This window comes from Pipistrellus kuhlii, unplaced genomic scaffold (assembly GCF_014108245.1).
Source record: "Pipistrellus kuhlii isolate mPipKuh1 unplaced genomic scaffold, mPipKuh1.p scaffold_m20_p_77, whole genome shotgun sequence".
Lineage (NCBI taxonomy): Eukaryota > Metazoa > Chordata > Mammalia > Chiroptera > Vespertilionidae > Pipistrellus > Pipistrellus kuhlii.
The window spans coordinates 705,833-711,832 of NW_023425581.1; the positions used below are offsets into that span (position 1 = coordinate 705,833).

Consider the following 6,000-nt stretch of genomic DNA (forward strand, 5'->3'; position numbering starts at 1 on the left):
CACGGCCCCCGCCCCCCACTGCCCCTGCTCCTCCCACTGCCCCCCCACTGCCCCCGCCCCCCACTGCCCCTGCTCCTCCCACTGCCCCCCCACTGCCTCTGCCCACCTCACTGCCCCTGCTCCTCCCACTGCCCCCCCACGGCCCCTGCCCCCCCCACGGCCCCTGCCCCCCCCACGGCCCCTGCCCCCCCACTGCCCCCGCCCCCCCACTGCCCCCGCCCCCCCACTGCCCCTGCTCCTCCCACTGCCCCCCCACGGCCCCTGCCCCCCCACTGCCCCCGCCCCCCCACTGCCCCCGCCCCCCTCACGGCCCCTGCCCCCCTGCTGCCCCCCCACGGCCCCCGCCCCCCCACGGCCCCTGCCCAGGCCTCTTCTTCCTCACTGATTGGCCAGGGGAGATGCCAGGGCCTGAGACCCCAGGATGGCACAGGGGGTGCGGGCGTTCCCTGCCCACGGCCCATGCCCAGGACACTGCCGTCCTCACTCCCGGCACCGCCCTCCGCGGAGCGCTCTGCAGCGGGGGAGGGAGGCTGAGGCCGCACTCCGCGGACTGCCCAGGCCTGGCCCGTAGCTCGGTTGTCCAGGGCATCGTCCCGAGGTGCCAAGGCTTCAGGTTTGATCCCCGATCAGGGTACCTGTGAGAATCATCTCTCTCTCTCTTCCTCTCTCTCTCTCTCTCTCTCTCTCTCTCTCTCTCTCTCCAACCAAAGGACTTCCCACCCTGGCCGATTTGGCTCAGTAGATAGAGCGTCGGCCTGTGGACTAAAGGGTTCTGGGTTCACTCCCGGCCAAGGGCACACGCCCAGGTTGTGGGCTTGATCCCCAGTGGGGGGCGTGCAGGAGGCAACTGATCAATGATTCTAATCATTGATGTTTCTATCTCCCTCTTCATCTCTGACATCAATAAATGTTTCGTGTATTTTTTTTAAAGCGGATTTCCCAGGATCTACTGCAATGGCCGCTGCCCCCCCAAACACGGCACATTTCTGGGGTGGCCCGCACCCCCTTAGGATCCAGGCCCTCTGTCCTCGGTGAGGCTGGGGATACGAGGTCTGGTCTTGTTCTGCTCTTGGCCGCTGGATGAGAAGTCAGCTCCAGGCCTTCCATTAGCCACAAGCTCCCCGCCGTCCAGCTGCTGCTTGTCCTCAAAGAGCGAGTGGCCGGGGGCGCCCTCCCTCTCCACCGGCCTCCGGGCCCATGCAGCCCGGACAGGAAGAGGGGAGGAGGTCGCGCCAGCTCCTCGGGCACTAGGTGCCATGAGGGAGGGGAGGCCGGCTCGGGGACCATCATCCCAGAGCCTCCCGCTGCCCGTCTTCCTGGGCCCTGTGGCTGCACCAGCACGAACGGGGGAAGGCGGAAGCAGGCGCGGAGCAGCCATGTGCGCGCGGCGACGCGCCCCTCAGAGACAGCTGGCTCACTCCTCGGAGCACCCGACCCTGCGGCCCCCACACCACCTGGCGCCTCTGACCCCACGCCCACGCCCAGGAATGGCGCCTGCAGACCGAGGCCTCCGCACCCAGAGAGAAGGCCCAGGAGGGCTCGGGGACGAGAGGGGGCTATGCACAGAGCTGCCGGCTGACAAAACACACCCACACTGAGACACACACACACACACACACGAGTATGCATGTGGCCATGTGATAGCACACACTCTCACACACATGCACAGAGGAGTACACATGTGCTAGCACACACACACAGGAGTACACACGTGGCCATGTGCTGGCACACACTCACATGCACTCACATACAAGCACAGAGGAGTACACACGTGGCCATGTGCTGGCACACTCACATACAAGCACAGAGGAGTACACACGTGGCCATGTGCTGGCACACTCACATACAAGCACAGAGGAGTACACACGTGGCCATGTGCTGGCACACACTCACATGCATGCCCGTGCATGCACAGAGGAGTACACAGACGGCACCCTGGCGATGCACAGCGTGGAGCCAGGCCGGGGACGGGCTCTGGCTGCGGGGAGAGAGGAGGGGGTGGAGAGCCCTCAGAGATGTCAAAACGTTCTGGTTTCACAACGCTGGACCCAGGGCCATCCCGCCGGGTGGAAAGCGGGAGGCGGCCGGGCCAGTGCAGACGGCCACCGGCCACAGCCCAGGCTGGGCACAGGCAGGTGCCCGCCAGCAGGGAGGGAGGGAAGGGCCAGGGGGAAGGGACCGTGGAGCCTCTGCCGGCCCCGCGGGACAGGGAAGGCGGGCAGGCTTCCTTCCCCTGGGGATGGGGGCAGAGAAACTCCTGTGCCCTGCCCCACTCACAGGCTGGCACCTGGCACCGCTTCCACCCCCACCGCCCACCCTGCGCAGAGAGGGGGGGGTTGTCAGGGAATTCCCACCCTGGGCAGGGTGGGTGGGCTCCCGGAGAACCCTGGGACCTTCCTCGGGGGGAGGGGGAGGAAGATGGGCAGGAAGCCACCCTCCCGCCTCCTGGGGAGCGGGCACTGCCGGGCGGGGAGCAGCTCCTCAGCCACTGGCCTTCCGCCCCGAGCCCCAGGGCAGGCCCTGGCCCGAGCGGCCCCTCAGCCAGGCCGCCGCCCCAGGCCCCGGCAGCCACGGTGTGGCCTGGGCGGGCAGCCGGCAGGGCGGCAGGCAGAGGCGCAGATGCCAAACTTGCGCAGCCAGGCGCACTCAACAGGTTGAGCCAGTCCCGGGAACGGCCCCACCCCAGGGAGAGCAGGCCTGGCACAGGCTCAGTGCCCAAGGCACCCAGCCTGTCCCCGCTTGGCCGCCACTTTCCCACGCTGCCATCCCCTCTTCCTGCTCCCTCTGGGCCAGCACCCAGGCAGCTCCCAAAGGAAGGGAAGCTCTTTCCCCATCTCCCTTGGGTGCCCAGCCCCGGAGCACCTCACTATGAGCGCCCCAGGAAGAGCAAACGTGGTGTCAGAGCAGTGAGAACCCCACAGCGCCCCACCTCCTCTCAGGCCCTCACTCAGACATCCTGGCCCCCACAGCTGCCTCCCCCCCCCGGTCCCTGGCACTAGGATGGCATTTGGCACCAAAGGCAGTGTGGGGTGCCCCCAGCCCGCGTCTTGGGCTCCTGATAGAGCTGACATTGCCTGCAAACCCGGTCCTTTCCTTGCCCCCCACTCCTGGGCTCCAGGGAACTCCCTCCCGACCCTCCCCCAGGTGGGCAGCCCCTCTTTGCAGGCATCCCCTTTAATCTAAAGCAGGTGCCAGGCATTACACCCTCTGCTGAGTGGACACCGCCGCCACCCTCCCTCCCCCCACCCCTGCCCAGAATGCTACCCCTGCCTGTTCATGGCCCAGAGCTCCTGCTGCACCCAGGGACCCGGAAGCTGCGAGGCAGGAACTACCCAACGTCAAGGGTGCCCAACACAGATCAAGCACAAGTTCACCAGGTCCCACATCCCCAGTGCTGAGCCGGCCCAGTTCTGAGGACCAGCGATCCTTCCCCGGCCTCTGCAGTTTCTCGCCACTGACTCTCCACCCCAGGCACTCGGCCTCACTCGGAGTCTCCGTATGGACTCCAGGGCCCACCTCCTGCGGCCCGAGCACAGCGACTCTGGGCCCAGAGTGCAGGCGGCCTGGCCCTCACAACCCTCCCAACATTAGCCCCACCCCACCCACAGCCGGAGCAACACAGGTGAGCAGAGCCTCTGGAGGGCTGGTCAGGAGGCTGGCCTTCAGGCCCCACCCCTGGGCGGCAGCATCTTCCTCCCTGGCACCAGACTCCAGACCCTTCACCCCCGCCTCCCCGGCCATCCGCCCCGGCCCCAGGCTTCTCTCAGCGCCGACACCAGACAGGGCCTGAGCACTCCTCCTTCGCCCGGGGCCATGGAATCGCCTCCTGCCCCAGCCCAGGAGCGGCTGCTCCGGGGAAGGCTGAGCTGGCAGAGGCCGGGGAAGCCCACCCAACTCGGACGCCGCCGGCAGCGGCCTGGGCCCCGGGGCTGCAGCGCAGGGGAGCAGCCTCCCGGGTGGGCCCCTTCCCAGGGCGATCAGCGGCGCAGCCCCCTCCCCCACAGCAACTCTTCCCCTCCGAGCGGCTCCCCCAGCCAGGACACAGACATCTACCCCAGCGACAGGCGGGAGGGGGGGGGGGGCAGAGGGAGGAAGGAAGGAAGGGAGGGAGGGAGGGAGGGAGGGAGGGAGGGAGCTGGACAGACAGACAGAAGCTGATCCTGGCTTCACTGTTCCAGAGAGGCAGCCTCAGCCTCCCAGCCCCCGAGGAGCAGCTCCCCTGGCTCCCAGGGGAGAAGGGAGAGGAGACCAAATCCCAGCGGCCCGGACAGACGCTCTCAGCAAGCCCCGGGCAGGCAGACCGCAGTCCGCCCCGAGCAGCCTGAGCTCCCTCCTCTTCCCCACATGCCCGCGGCCACGGCGGGCCGCTTCCCCCAGCGGCGGGGACACCTCCAGGAGCTCTGCTCGCCCACCCTCTCCGCCAAGAACCCCCGGCTGGGAGACCCCGGGCACAGCCCTGCTGCCCCCGGCCGTGCTTGGGGGCAGAGGGTGACCCCAGCGATCCCCAAACCCAATGCACCTCCTTCGGGAGGCTCCCCTAAGGCACGGGGGGGAGGCTGGAACCCACGGGGTGGGGAGGCCGAGGAGGGGACTACAACTCCCAGAAGCCCCCGGGCGGGCGGCCGCTCCAGCTGGCCCCAGGCCGGCCTTGTTCTCCGCTCCGGCGGCGGGGTCCCCGCTGCCCCGAGCCCTCCCCGCTGTGCCCGGGGCTGCCCCCTAGACGGGGGCCCGAGCGAAACCGCCACGGACCCGGGGCGCCCCGCCCGTTACACAGCCCGGGGTGCGTTCCCGAGGGCAAGGAGACTCCGAATGTGCCCCCTCCCCGGCTCGACCCGGGCAGGACCTTCGCCCTCGGCCCTGCCCGCCCCTCACCTCTCGGTCGGGATCCTCACGCCAGGCCGGAGCTGGACGCCATGACCAGGTCCGGGTCGGGGGGTGGGTCGGGGTCCTGCTCGCCAGGCGGAGGCGCGGGGGGCGCAGGAGGCGGTCCTTTGATCCCGGGCACCTGGGTCTCCACACCGGCCCGGCCGGGGCCAGCGTGTCCGGGCCGCCGGGCGCCTAGGTCCCAGCCTCCCGGGCGCGGGGCATGGTCGTGGGCGGCGGGGAGCGTGCCCTCAGTCCCGGTCCCGGTCCCGGGGCTGGGGTCTCTGCCCGAAGCTCAGGGCTCAGCTCCGGCTCCTGCTTCTCCTCCTCTTCCTCCTCCTTCCTTCCTCCCCTCCTTTTTTCCTTCCTTCCTTCCTTCCTTTCTTCCTCCTTCCTTCTTTCCGTCCTTCCTTCCTTCCTTCCTCGCTTCGCTTCCTCCTTTCGCTTTCCCCGCGGCGGCGGGGCGGCGCGGGCGGGGAGCTGTCTGGGCGCTTATTGTTGGCCGCGCGCCGAGGGTCCGGGGCGCAGCCCCCGGGCGGCGCGGCGCGGGGGCCCCCGGGCGCGCGGGCGGCGGGCCGGCGGGCGGCGGGCGGCGGCGGGGGTGCAGCGGCCCCGCGCCCGGGGCATGTCCGGCCTCTGGCTCCGCGCGCGCCGCCTGCCCGGGCTCCGCTGCGCTGCCGGGGCCTGGCCCGCCGCGCTGGCTCCGCTCCGGCCCCAATGCGCTCCGCGCCGGGCGCGCCGGCGGCTCCTGCCTTCATTCCAGAGCCGCGGCCCCTGTCAAAATAAGAGCTCCCCGTCCGCCCGCCGCGCCGGCCTCCCAGCGGCCTGCCTCGGTACGGCGCCGCGCCGGCTGGCGGGAGGCCGGGGGCGGGAGGGGCTGCCGCCCTCTCCCCCTGCCCACAGCCTCCCCGCTGGGGAGAGGGGACGAACCCGCCCCATCCGCGCGATGGGAGGCACAGGGTGCCTGGACTCTCACCCCCACATGCCGGCCCCTCCTGCTCGCAGCACCCACCTCCACACCGCACTGGCATCTCCTGTCCTCGCCTGGAGACCAGGACCTTCCGGAGGACATGGACTGTGTCTTCTTCTCAATCCTCGCACGAAGTGGGTGCTGAGAAAATGTTTGTGGAAGTGAAA

General features: G+C 69.8%; 1 protein-coding gene across 3 annotated transcripts in view; it reads right to left on the reverse strand.

The window, feature by feature from the left end:
- BCL9L (BCL9 like) overlaps positions 1-5,783 on the reverse strand; it is a 29,369-nt gene extending 23,586 nt beyond the window's left edge. The window contains exon 1 of one of the 3 annotated variants that reach the window (XM_036423122.2): positions 4,873-5,783. The gene's annotated coding sequence lies outside the window, so the exon portion shown is untranslated. The remainder of the gene's footprint in view (positions 1-4,872) is intronic. The other 2 variants (XM_045576216.1, XM_036423123.2) reach the window with 2 other exon arrangements.
- Positions 5,784-6,000: the final 217 nt, after the last annotated feature.